The sequence below is a fragment of the Somniosus microcephalus genome, chromosome 17 (assembly GCF_052327205.1).
Source record: "Somniosus microcephalus isolate GS21.2 chromosome 17, FLI_Smic_1.0, whole genome shotgun sequence".
NCBI lineage: Eukaryota > Metazoa > Chordata > Chondrichthyes > Squaliformes > Somniosidae > Somniosus > Somniosus microcephalus.
Window position 1 is genome coordinate 12,293,841 of NC_141003.1, and position 14,820 is coordinate 12,308,660.

Here is a 14,820-nt window from a genome sequence, read left to right on the forward strand (position 1 = left end):
CACTCATCCAGGCAAGTGGAGAGTATTCCATCACACTCCTGACTTGTACCTTGTAGATGGTGGAAAGACTTTGGGGAGTCAGGAGGTGAGACACTCGCCACAGAATACCCAGCCTCTGGCCTGCTCTTGTAGCCACAATATTTCTATTTACCAGTTAAGTTTCTGGTCAGTGGTGACCCCAGGATGTTGATGGTGGGGGATTCAGTGATGGTAATGCCGTTGAATGTCAAGGGGCGGTGGTTAGACGCTCGCTTGTTGGAGATAGTCATTGCCTGGCACTTCTGTAGTGCGAATGGTATTTGCCACTTAACAGCCCAAAACTGGATGTTGTCCATGCGGGCACAGACTGCTTCATTATGTGAGGAGTTGCGAATGGAACTGAACACTGTGCAATCATCAGCAAACATACCTATTTCTGACCTTATGATGGAGGGAAAGTCATTGATGAAGCAGCTGAAGATGGTTGGGGCTAGGACACTGCCCTGAGGAACTCCTGTAACGATGTCCTGGGGCTGAGATGATTGGCCTCCAACCACCACAACCATCTTCCTTTGTGCTAGGTATGGCGCAAGTGAGTGGAGAGTTATCCCCCTGATTCCCATTGACTTCAATTTTACTATGGCTCGGTCAAACTCGGTCAAATGCTGCCTTGATGTCAAGGGCAGTTCCTCTCACCTCACCTCTGGAATTCAGCTCTTTTCATCCATGTTTGGACCAAGGCTGTAATGAGGTCTGGAGCTGAATGGTCCTGGAGGAACCCAAACTGAGCATTGTGATCAAGTGCCGCTTGGTAGTACTGTTGGCAGCACCTTCCATCACATTGCTGATGATTGAGAGAAGGCTGATGGGGCAGTAATTGGCTGGATTGGATTTGTCCTACTTTTTGTGGACAGGACATACCTGGGCAATTTTCCACTTTGTCGGGTAGATGCCAGTGTTGTAGCTGTATTGGAACATCTTGACTAGAGGCACGGCGAATTCTGGAGCACAAGTCTTCAGCACTAGAGCCGGGATGTTGCTGGGGCCCATAACCTTTGTTGTATCCAGTGCACTCAGCTGTTTCTTGATATTATAAGAACATAAGAACATAAGAAATAGGAGCTGGAGTAGACCATTTGGCCCTTCAAGCCTGCTCCGCCATTCATCAAGATCATGGCTGATCTTTTACCTCAACTCCACCTTCCCGCATTATCCCCATATCCTTTAATTCCCATCATTCCCAAAAATTTATCGACCTCTGTCTTGAATATACTCAATGACTGAGCATCCACAGTTCTCTGGGGGAAAGAATTCCAAAGATTCACAACATAGAAACATAGAAGATAGGAGCAGGAGTAGGCCATTCGGCCCCTCAAGCCTGCTCCGCCATTCAATGAGATCATGGCTGATCATCCAAACTCAGTACCCTGTCCCTGCCTTCTCCCTATATCCCTTGATCCCTTTAGCCTTAAAAAATAATCTAACTCCTTCTTGAATATATTTAATGAATTGGCCTCAACTGCCTTCCGTGGTAGAGAATTCCACAGGTTCACCACTCTCTGGGTGAAGAAATTCCTCCTCATCTCTGTCCTAAATGGCTTACCCCTTATCTTTAGACTGTGACCCCTGGTTCTGGACTCCCCTGCCATCGGGAACATCCTTCCTGCATCTAGTCTGTCTAGTCCTGTTAGAATTTTATAAGTTTCAATTAGATCCCCTCTCATTCTTCTAAACTCCAGCGAGTATAAGCCCAATCGACCCAATCTCTCCTCATATGTCATTCCTCCCCCTTCTCCCAATCTATTGCTGTTCAGATAATAATCTGCCTTCCTGTTTTTGCCACCAAAGTGGATAACCTCGCATTTATCCACATTATACTGCATCTGCCATACATCTGCCCAATCACCCAACCTGTCCAAATCATACTTGAGTTTCTCGGCATCCTCCTCACAGCACACATGCCCAGCCAGCTTTGTGTCATCTGCAAACTTGAAGATATTACATCTAGTTCCCTCGTCTAGATCATTAATATATATTGTGAATAGCTGGGGTCCTAGCACCGATCCCTGCGGTACCCCACTAGTCACTGCCTGCCACTTGGAAAAAGAGCCGTTTATTCCAACTCTTTGCTTCCTGTCTGCCAGCCAGTTCTCTATCCAAGTCAGTACCTTGCCTCCAATCCCATGTGCTTTAACTTTACACGCTAATCTCTTATGCGGGACCTTATCGAAAGCCTTCTGAAAGTGCAAATACACCACATCCACTGGTTCTCCCTTATCTATTCTACCAGTTACATCCTAAAAAAATTCCAGTAGATTAGTCAAGCACGATTTACCTTTTGTAAATCCATGTTGACTTTGTCCGATCCAAGTGCTCTGCTATTACCTATTACATCTTTTATAATGGACTCTAGCATTTTCCCCACTACCGATGTCAGGCTTACCGGTCTATAATTCCCTGTTTTCTCTCTGTCACCTTTTTTGAATAGTGGGGTAGAATTTTGGAAGATGACCAGCAATGCATCTACTATTTCTAGGGCCACTTCCTTAAGTATCCTAGGATGTAGATTATCAGGCCCTGGGGATTTATCGGCCTTCAATCCCATCAATTTCCTTAACACCATTTCCCTACAAATACTGATTTCATTCAGTTCCTCCCTCTCATTAGACCCTATGTTCCCCGACATCTCTGGGAGGTTATTTGTGTCCTCCTTTGTGAAGACAGAACCAAAGTATGTATTTAATTGGTCTGTCATTTCTTTGTTCCCCGTTATAAATTCCCCTTTGAGTGAAGAAATTTCTCATCTCAGTCCTAAATGGCCGTCCCCTTATTCTGAGACTGTGACCCCGTGTTCTAGATTCCCCAGCCAGAGGAAACATTTTCTCAGCATTAACCCTGTCAAGCCCCTTAAGAATTTTATATGATTCAATTAGATCACCTCTCATTCTTCTAAAATCGAAGGAACGTCGGCCTAGTCTACTCAATCTGTCCTCATAGGACAATCCCCCCATCCCAGGAACCAATCTGGTGAACCTTTGTTGCACTCCCTCCAAGGCAAGTATATCCTTCCTTAGGCAAGGAGACCAGAACTGTACACAGTGCTCCAGGTGTGGCCTCACCAATGCCTTGTATAATTGTAGTAAGAATTCTTTACTCTTATACTCTAATCCTTTTGTAACAAATGCTAACATACCATTTGCTTTCCTATTTGTTTGCTGTACCTGCATGGTAACTTTCTGTGATTCGTGTACAAGGACACCCAGGTTGCTCTGAGTGCAAACAATTCCCAGTCTCTCACCAATCAAAAAATATTCTGCTTTTTTGTTTTTTATTCCAAAGTGGATAACTTCACACTTCCGCACACTGAATTCCATTTGCCATGTTCCTGCCCACTCAGTCAACCTGTCTCTATCTCTCTGCAGCCTCTTTGCGTCCTCCTCACAGCTTACTTTCCCACCTAACTTTGTATCATCAGCAAACTTGGATACGTAACACTCAGTCCCTTCATCTAAGTCATTAATATAGATTGTAAATAGCTGGGTCCCAAGCACTGATCCTTACAGCACCCCTTAGTTACAGCCTGCCAACCTGAAAAAGTTCTGTTTATTCCTACTGTTGTGTATGTAACCTGTTCCAGTCTGAGTATTAATTACTTGAACAACTCACAGACTTAGCACCTACTCTCTGTTTTCTGTCCATTAACCAATCCTCAATCCATGCTAATATATTATCCCCAATACCATGAGTCCTAATAAGAGTTTTGAAGAAGGGTTTCGACCTGAAACGTCAACTCAAATTTCTCTCCACAGATGTTGCCTGACCTGCTGAGTTTTTCCAGCATTCTCTGTTGTTATCTGCAGTATTTTGCTATCGTACTAGTGTTTGGTTCACTGCCACACCTCTTCTAGGAATGCCTACCTTGAAGAAGTTCTGCTCTTCTCTTCGACGGGATCTCCGTTTGGCTCTTCAACCTTGTTCATCTTCATTACTTTCAGTCTCCCTTCTCGGAGTTTTGAAGAAGGGTTTCAACCCGAAACGTCAACTCAAATTTCTCTCCACGGATGTTGCCTGACCTGCTGAGTTTTTCCAGCATTCTCTGTTGTTACCATGAGTCCTAATTGTGTGTAATAACCTCTTGTGTGGCACCTTATCGAATGCTTTTTGAAAATCCAAATACATTACATCCACTGGTTCCCCCTTATCCATCCTACTAGTTACTTCTTCGAAAATCTCTAACAGATTTGTCAAACACGATTTCCCTTTCATAAAACCATGTTGACTCTGCCCAATCATATTATGATTTTCTAAGTGCCCTGTTACCACTTCCCTAATAATAGATTCTAGCATTTTGCCTACTACTGATGTCAGGCTAGCTGTCCTATAGTGCCCTGTTTTTTTCTTCCTCGTTTCTTAAATAGCGGGGTTATGTTTGTTACCTTCCAATCCTTGGGGACTGTTCTAGAATCTAGGGAATTCTGGAAGATTAATACCAGTGTATCCACTATCTCTTCAGCTACCTCTTTTAAAACCCGAGGATGCAGGTCGTCAGGTCCAGGGGATTTGTCGCCACTTAGTCCCATTAATTTCTCCAGTACTATGTCTTTACTTATACTGATTTCTTTAAGTTCCTCATTCTCTCTAGACCCTTGGTTCCCCATTATTTCCAGAATGTTTTTTGTGTCTTCTACTGTGAAGACAGGTGCAAAGTATTTGTTTAATGTCTCTGCCATTTCCTTATTGCCCATTATAAGGAAATGTCTCTCCTGTCTCTACCTGTAATGGGCCCATGTTTACTTTCACTAATCTCTTCCTATTTATATACCTATATAGAAATGTTTACAATCTGTTTTTATGTCTCTTGCTAATTTACTCTCATATTCTTTTTTCTCTTTCCTTGTCAATTTCTTGGTTCTCCTTTGCTGAATTCTAAAATCCTCCCAATCCTCGGGCTTGCTACTCTTTTTGGCAACATTACAGTATAAGCCTCTTCCTTTGATCTAATACTATCTTTAACTTCTCTTGTTAGCCACGGTTGGACCACTTATCCTGTCGGGTTTTTGTGCCTTAAAGGAATGTATATTTGTTGTAAATTATGTATTAATTCTTTAAATGCTAGCCATTGCTTGTCTACCATCATATCTTTTAATGTAGTTTCCCAGTCTACCTTAGCCAACTCGCCCCTCATACCTACATAGTTTGCTTTGTTTAGATTTAAGACTGTAGTTTCAGAATTAACTAAATCACTTTCAAACTCAATATAAAATTATGGCATATTATGGTCACTCTTCCCTAAAGGCCCCTTTACTACAAGGTTATTAATTAACCCTTTTTCATTGCACAATACTAAAGTAGCCTGTTCCCTAGTTGGTTCCTCAACATACAGATCTAGAAAACTATCTTGTATACATTCCATGAATTCGTCCTCCACACTATTACTGCAAATTTAGTTTCCCCAGTCTATATGTAGATATCACGTGGAGTGAATTGAATTGGCTAAAGACTGTGATGGTGGGGACCTCAGGAGGAGGCCGAGATGGATCATCCACTCGGCACTTCTGGCTGAAGATGGTTGCAAATGCTCCAGGTTTGTCTTTTGCACTCACGTGCTGGGCTCTGCCATCATTAAGGATGGGGATGTTCATGGAGCCTCCTCCATTCATGACTGGATGTGGCAGGACTGCAGAGCTTTGCTCTGATCCATTGGTTGTGGGATCGCTTAACTCTGCCTATAGCATGTTGCTTCCGCTCTTTAGTATGCATGTAGTCCTGTGTTGCAGCTTCCCCAGGTTGGCACCTCATTTTTAGGTATGCCTGGTCCCCCACACTATTACTGCAAATTTAGCATGCTTTTCTACACTCTTCATTGAACCAGGGTTGGACGGCTGGTTTCATGGTAATGGTAGAGTGAAAGATACAAGTCATGTTTATGCAACTTGTTCTCATAATTTAATCCTTTTAGCCCCGGTATCATTCTGGTGAACCTGCGCTGCACCAGGTACATGACCTAGAATGAACACAAAAGCCCCAATTCTAACTCGAGGTGAGAGTCATGCGGGAGGGGTGGGAGGCAAACGACAAATGGTCTGGACCTCCACAGCATGAGATCTGGGCGATTTTAACTCCCAGGCATGGGAATACCTTCACCACACAGACTGCAGCGGTTCAAGAAGGCCCACCACCACCTTCTCAAGGGCAACTAGGGATGGGCAATAAATGCCAGCCTTGCCACATCCCGAGAATGAAAAAAAATGGCATTGGTTCACTAAATGCACAGCTCTGAGACTGAGATATCTGATTTTAACCTCAGAAATGCCATAAAAAAATGAGGAATAAATCATGGACCAAGTATTCCATTTTTGTCACCCTGGGCATGTGGTTGGATTGTTATGGTATACTAGTCGATATCCCATGGTGTTACACATCAGTCAGAACCAACTGTAATCTTCAAGTGAAGCAGAAATAGAGGGTGGGAGATATTCGGATCAGGCCCACAGACATAATTCAGTCCCCATTTTGAAGTAATATATTCTGTCCTTATTTTATACGTTTTCATTATAACCACATTTAAAATGGAAACTGCCCATGTAAACTAGTCACACTGTAATTATACCCTCCAGTCACTGGCTAGCATTTATATAGCGCTTTTCATGACCTCAACACGCCCCAAAGTGCTTTAGAGCCAATGAAGTACTTTTGAGGTGTGGTCACTGTTGTACAGCAAGGTCCCACAAACAGCAATGTGATAACGGCCAGTTAATCTGCTTTTGTTTTTGTGATGATAGTTGAGGGATAAATATTGGAAGAACTCACCAGCTCTTCTCCGAAATAGTTCCGTGGGATATTTTACGTCCGCCTGAAAGGGCAGACAGGGCCTCGGTTTAATGTCTCATCTGAAAGTCGAACATTAAGAGCAGGAGGAGGCTATTCAGCCCCTCAAGCCTGGTCTGCCATTCAATCAGACCACGGCTGGTAAGTACCTCATTGTATTTACCCATCTTTGCTCCGTTACCCAACAAAAATCTGTCAATCTCAGTCATGAAAATTTGAATTGACCCCGAGCATTCACAGCCTTTTGAGGGGAGAGAGTTCCACATTTACAGAGACAGTTACAAATGTGCACACGGGAATTTATAATAGAAAAAGTTGACAGGAAATGCACAGAGATTTAAGATTTTTAATATATGACATTTTTTTTTACTCGTTCCTGGGATGTGGGCGTCGCTGGTAAGGCCAGCATTTATTGCCCGTCCCTAGTTGAGAAGGTGGTGGTGAACCGCCTTCTTCAACTGCTGCAGTCCTCCGTCTTTGTAGCGGTTTGGTACAACTGAGTGGCTTGCTCGGCCATTTCAGAGGGCAGTTAAGAGACAACCACATTGGTGTGGGTCTGGAGTCACATATAGGCCAGACAAGGGTCGCAGATTTCCTTCCCTAAAGAACATTAATGAACCACTAATGAAGTACATTACATTACACTATATTATATCATATTATATCATATTACATTACATTGTTTTATATTATATTACATTACATTGTATTACATTACATTGTATTATATTACATTATACTATACTACATTACATTATATTCTATTACTAGCTGGGGGTGCCCGGCGGTGCCGAGGTTCAGTTGAGGTTAACCACTTCAGCTTCATTCTCCCAGTTTCTGGTTCAGTATCTGAATTATATTTCTTCCTTGCAATCAATCCAGCTTGACATTGTTCTCTGTACATTGATCATTTTAACAATATATTCCCTGACAATAAATTACTGAACATCCCAGTATGTGTTAGACTGAAGTCGGGATAGCAACGTGATGAAAGCACAAAGCACAGCTGGGTCCCTTGCTCAGCGCAATGTCCCCTGTTCCAGCAACAAACATCTTGGAACATTTGTTAGGGGATTGAATAACTTTCAGAGATTACAATATGGTGGTGCAAAGGCTCATTAACAGTAAGTGTGTGTAGTCCCCGTTTTGATCTACTGCACTCGATGAATATAAAATGCTTCACCCTCTGCCTTGGCTCAACTGATCTATCTAATATTCTGGCTCTCCCTGCATACAAGCACGCCCCTTTATTCAAAATACATGAATAACAACAACAACGTGAATTTATACAGCGCCTTTAACACAGTAAAACGTCCCAAGGCGCATCACAGGAACGTAATCAGAAAAAAACTGACACCGAGCCAAAGAAGGAGATATGAGGGCAGAGGACCACAAGCTTGGTCAAAGAGGTAGGTTTTAAGCAGCATTTTAAAGGAGGAGAGAGAGGTGGAGAAGCGGAGAGGTTTAGGGAGGGAATTCAAGAGCTTAGGGTCTAGGTGGCTGAAGGCACGGCCGCCAATGGTGGGGCGAAGGAAGTGGGGGAGAGTCAGAGGAACGCAGAGTTCTCGGAGGGTTGTAGTTTTGGAGGAGCTTACGGAAATAGGGTGGTGTGAGGCCACGGAGGGAATTGAACACAAGGATGAGAATTTTATAACATCTCCCATTTCCTTTTAGATGCAATTTACAAGAAATGTGAGGAATCTTTCATAATCATTGTTGATACTTTATTTCTGCTAATGAGTGCATTTTTTGATTTGTAACGTATTTGATAAAGTCCCTCATAAGAGCCTGTTTGCTCAAGTTGAAACTCATGGAATTGAAGGCAAATTATTGACCTGGTTAGGAAATTGAGTGGCAGGAGGCAGAGAGTAGGGTTCATGGGCAGATAGTCTAATTGGCAGGATGTGACAAGGATCTGTGTTGGGGCCTCAACTATTCACCGTATTTATTAACGACTTAGATGATGGGATAGACAGTCACATGTCCAAGTTTGCCGATGACATAAAGCTAGGCGGCATTGTAAGCAGTGTAGATGTGGGCATAAAATTACAAAGAGATATCGATAGATGAAGTGGATGGGTAAAATTGTAGCAAATGTATTTCAATGTAGGCAAATGTGAGATCATCCACTTTGGACCTAAAAAGGATAGAACAGAACATTTTCTAAATGGTGAAAAGCTAGAAACAGTGGAGACATTTGGAGGTCCAGGCACATAGATCATTAAAATGTCATGGATAGGTACAGAAAATAATCAAAAAAGGCTAATGGAATGCTAGTCTTTATATCTAGAGGACTAGAATACAAGGGGGCAGAAGTTATGCTGCAGCTGCACAAAACCCTGGTTAGACCACACCTGGAGCACTGGGAGCAGTTCTGGGCACCACACCTTAGGAAGGATATATTGGCCTTGGAGGGAGTGCAGCGTAGGTTCACCAGAATGATACCTGGACTTCAAGGGTTAAGTTACGAGGAGAGATTACATAAATTAGGATTGTATTCCCTAGAATTTAGAAGGTTAAGCGGTGATTTGATCAATGTTTACAAGATATTAAGGGGAACTGATAGGATAGATAGAGAGAAAATATTTCCGCTGGTTGGGGATTCTAGGACTAGGGGGCATAGTCTAAAAATTAGAGCCAGACCTTTCAGGAGTGAAGTTAGGAAACACTTCTACACACAAAGGGTGGTAGAAGTTTGGAACTCTCTTCCACAATCGGCAATTGATGCTAGATCAATTGTTAATTTTAAATCTGAGATTGATAGATTTTGTTAACCAAAAGTATTAAGGGATATGGGCCAAAGACAGTATATGGAGTTAGGTCACAGGTCAGCCATGATCTCATTGAATGGCGGAACAGGCTCGAGGGGCTGAATGGCCTCCTCCTGTTCCTATGTTCCTATTTACCTGCCTTTGCGCCATATCCCATGATACTCCTGTTCCTATGGTCCTGTGTTTGCTGAAAGTGCATTTTGTTCTGGCTTGAACGGCCACTGTGTAAATAAAAGCCTGCAGACTCATGCTACATGACAATCCTCCATAGACCATCACTCTATTTAACATACAATACAGCAATGGTGCATAGGAACATTTGGAACAGGGGGAGTCCATTCATCTCCTCGAGCCTGTTCCACCATTCAGTTAGATCACAGCTGATCTGCACCTCAACTCCTTGGCTTCATATTCCTTTATACCCTTACCTAACAAAAATCCATCGATTTCAGCCTCAACAGCTCCAATTATCCTCCAGCATCCCCAGTGGGAGAGAGCTCCAGATTTCCACTACCCTTTGTGTGAAGAAGTGCTTCCTGATTGATCTCCTGAACAACCTAGCTCTAATTTTAAGATTATGTCCCCTTGTTCTGGACTCCCCCCACCAGAGGAAACAGTTTCTCCATATCTACCCTATCAAATCCTTTTAACATTTTAAACACCTCAATCAGATCATCCCTCAACGTTCTAAACGCAATGTCTATGCAACCTGTCCTCATAATTTAACCCTTTTAGCCCCCGTATCATTCTGGTGAACCTGCGCTGCACCAGGTACATGACCGAGAAAGGACACAAAAGCCCCGATTCTAACTCAGGGTGAGAGTCCTGCGGGCGGGACGTGAGGCAGACGGCAAACCGTCTGGACCTCCGCAGCGTGAGATTCTCGGTATAGTCTCCCGCCCGAACTCGGCGGGCACCGGCAGCTGATCGGCAGGAGCAAGCCGCCAGGCCCTGCAAGAACGATCCCTGGCAATCAGGTAACGGATTGGGAAGGGGATTGGGAGGGCCTCGCACTCGCGGGAAATGTTTGGGAGGCCCGGAGCAGGGGAGGCCTAAACTTTCCTTGTGGTGCCCGGAGAAGCACTCCTGCTTGTACAGGGCCTTGGTGAGACCTCACCTTGAGTATTGTGTGCAGTTTTGGTCGCCTTATCTGAGGAAGAATGTTCTTGCCATGGAGGGAGTGCAGCAAAGATTCACCAGACTGATACCTGGGATGGCAGGAATGACGTATGAAGAGAGATTGAGTCGATTAGGCTTATATTCACTAGAGTTTAGAAGAATGAGAGGGGATCTCTTTGAAACTTATAAAAATTCTAACAGGACTAGACAGACTAGATGCAGGAAGGCTGTTCCCGATGGCAGGGGAGTCCAGAACCAGGGGTCACAGTCTAAGGATAAGGGGTAAGCCATTTAGGACAGAGATGAGGAGGAATTTCTTCACCCAGAGAGTGGTGAACCTGTGGAATTCTCTGCCACACAGGGCAGTTGAGGCCAACTTATTAAATATATTCAAGAAGGAGTTAGACATATTTCTTAAGGCTAAAGGGATCAAGGGACATGGGGAGAAAGCAGGGACAGGGTACTGAATTTGGATGATCAGCCATGATCTCCTTAAATGGCGGAGCAGGCTCGAGAGGCCAAATGGCCTACTCCTGCTCCTATCTTCTATGTTTTTATGTTTCTATGCTCTTCCTGGCCCCACAACAAACATAAAAACAATTAAAATCCACTTACCTTTTTGCGCCTCTCTGGGACCCCGCTTGCTCCTCCCGCTGGATTGGCCTGGCGGGGAAACCACAACAGCTTCCCCGGCGCAGGCTTCCTGTTAGAATTACAGCCGGGCCCCGGTTACAGCATCGGAGCCCGACCTGCATATATAAACAAGGACCCCGCTGGCTGCCGACGGGTGTCCCTCTCACCTGCCCAGAAGAGCAGGTTAAGATCAAACCCACAGGCAGACAGAGGGCTCGGTGGGGTAAGTCCCACACGCCAGGGTTAAAATCAGCCCACAACAGACATGTAACAGTTGGGGCAGGAGGTGTTTAGGTGGGAAATATATTGGTGTCAAATTCAAAGTAATCGTGGCAATGTCTTTGAAAAAGAAACCGGTTCGTATTTATATATCTTTCACGACCTCAGGACGTCTTGCAGCCCACGAAGTACTTCTGACGTGTAGTCGCTGGTGTGATGTAGGGAAAAGCAGCAGCCAATTTATACACAGCAAGCTCCCTCAAACAGCAATGAGATACATGACCAAATAATTTTGTTTTTCATTGTTGGTTGAAGGATAAATGTTGGCCAGGATTCTGGGAGAACTCCCCTGCTCTTCTTTGAATAGTGTCGTGGGATCTTAAAAGTTCACCTGGTTTTATCTCTCATCCAAAAGACGGCACATCTGACTTGAGCTCATCCAAAACTCTGCTGCCCATAGCCAAACTTGTACCAAGTCACCATTCATTCACCCATCATCCTTGTGCTCACTGACCTACATTAACTCCTCCATTTAAAATTCCCATCCTTGTGTTCAAATCCTACCATGGCCTCCTCTCCCCTCCCTATCTCTGTAACCTCCTCCAGCCCTGTTAAGTATGTGTATTGTATTGAACAATTAACACAAAGACTTAAACGTATAACTCAAACAGGTCTTTACTGGTTGGAGGTAGGGACTGCACGTAGGTCTTTACTTCATGCCCACAGGCGGGAACTGAGGGGAGATCAGTACCCACAGTACTATTTATACCCCTATGGCCAGGAGTGGTACTGCGTATCACTACGCCCTACAAGTAGTGCAGTCCTGTCCATAGGTTCAAGTAGCACACATATTACATACACAACATTCCTCCCTTCCTAGCTTTACAGTCATCTCCCCATTTAACATAACGTAATAACATATATACATATATAACTTCAGGTTTACATAACAGAATAACATAGATACATAGATAACTTCATGTCAAAACAGATCACAGATTCAGTCTCTGTGGAAAACAGTTCACAGATTCAATCTCTGTGGTGTAGTCGGTTCACGTTGCTGGAGTGACTCATTCAATAGTCCTTCCATGGATTTAACAGTTTGAACTTCCGAACTGAATTGGCTCCGTTCGGAGGGACCACGTGTGTGATCTGGTAGAGGTAATAATGGTTCAGATGGGTCATCTTCTGTTTCGACTTTTCCTTTTCTGCTTCTTGGAGACTCTCTGGGCTCCACTGTCAGCTGCCAGCTGCATGCGCAGTTCCTCATTCTCTTCCTCCTTTTTCCGTAGTAGAGCCACCTTCTCCCGATGTTCCGTAGACTTTCGGTGCTCCTCCATGATTTCTGTATGGTGGGAGTCGAAGTTACAAGTTGGGCAGGACAGGACATAGTAATATTCGGTGTCGTCCTGATCTAGGCCAGCGAGAGGGTCTTCTATTTCCTCCATACCCAGCTGGGCGTTAGCCAGCTTTTGTTCCAAGTCCAGACATCTTTCCTGAAGAGACTTCTTCATGCGTACCTCTTCATCCAGCTTTTTCTGGGCTTTCAGCAAGTCGTTTACTAATGACCTCATTTGAGATTTTACTACTTCAACTTCTTTTGGAGATTGATTGATCGGACTATTCAATCCCTCTACCGGAGCAGCTGTTTCAGCGGTCTGTTGTTCTACGTTGACGTGAGTCAGCGTACTTTTGGCATCCAAGGGCTGCTCTGTTGCAGTCATCTCAGTCTGTGTTGCCACCTCAGCTCTTCCAATAACCTTTGAGAGCTCCGAACCCCTTTCGTTTGAATATTGAAGTTCGTGTTCAAGTTTTTCCCATTTCAGAGTCCTGTCCTTCAGCATATGCAGGAGTTGGCTGACCGTTAACTCCTCTGACATCAGACGTTTTGTGTGCTCCTGCTCCATTTTCTCCATCAGCTGCTTCTGTTGTCTTTCCAGATTCTCCAACTCTATATCAAAGAACTCTTTCGTTGCATTCAACTCTTGCTCAAAACGGCGAAGCATTTGTTCTAATTGCTGTTGTAGTTTGAAATGGAGTTGAGTTCGAGCCCGGTGTCCCTCAGAAATGGGCACATCAGTAGACTTGCCAGACTCAGAATCCACAGTTAAACTATGTTGTTGTTGCTCAGTGGAATTCTGTGCTGAAACTTTGTCTTTTGCACCTGAGTTGGGCTTACCATCATCCGTTCCAGAGTCTGGGCCGACTATCTTCACCGAGTTCTCACTCGTTATTGTTTGTAGGAAATGCCAGTCCATATTCATTTTCCTAATCCACTCCCGTCCTAGTAGTGGAGAACCTCCTTCAGATATCACATATAAGTCCATTATTTGACTGTCTTCGCCCTTGTGGACCACTGCAACCTCTATTTTCCCGATGGGGTACACTCTTTGCCCCGTGTATGTTTTCAATATAATCCCCGTATCCTGTAGGGGAATATGTTGGAATAACTTTCCGTAATCTTTCTTATTTATGACCGTCAATGCCGATCCAGTGTCCAATTCCAGTTTTACTTGGACTCCTTCTATCTGAAGAGTGACCCAAATTGTCTGGAGGTCTGCACCCTTACCAGCGTTGAGTACTCTTAAGCTAGCCAGTTCATTACAGCTTAAGCTAGCCAGTTCATTACTGCTAGCGTCTGAATCGGACTCCTGTTCGGTCACCTTGTGTACCTTTGCGTATTTTCCTTGCGGTGACTTCTTGTTGCTGGTCTTCTTCCCTGACCTGCATACTCTAGCTATATGTCCAAGCCTACCACAAGTTCTACATTCTTGGTTTTTAAACCAACACTGGTTCTGATCATGCGTTGTCTTTCCACAACGATAACATTTGCCAGAACTCACACCCAATTTGTGTGCACTGAGCTCCGGTGACCGTAGCTGCATTACTGCCGTGCCTCTCGCTGCGGCTTCGTGTGCTGCTGCCATAGTGACCGCCTTCTCAAGCGTCAGCTCATTCTCCTCGAGCAGTCGCTTTTGTGTATCCTGTTTAAATAAACCACACACAAATTTGTCTCGTAGTGCATCTGTCAGTCCCGTTCCAAACTGGCAATATTTCGCTAATTTACGCAATTCCAGCAAATATTCAGCATTGCTTTCATGCTGTAGCTGCCTTCTGTCATAAAATTTAAATCGTTCCGCTAGCATCAGCGGCGTGGGATTTAGATGATCTTTCAGGACAGTAACAATCTCATCGAACGTCTTATCCGCCGGTTCATCTGGTGATAACAGGTGTTTCAATTGCCCGTATGTCTTCGCACCCATTAAATTTA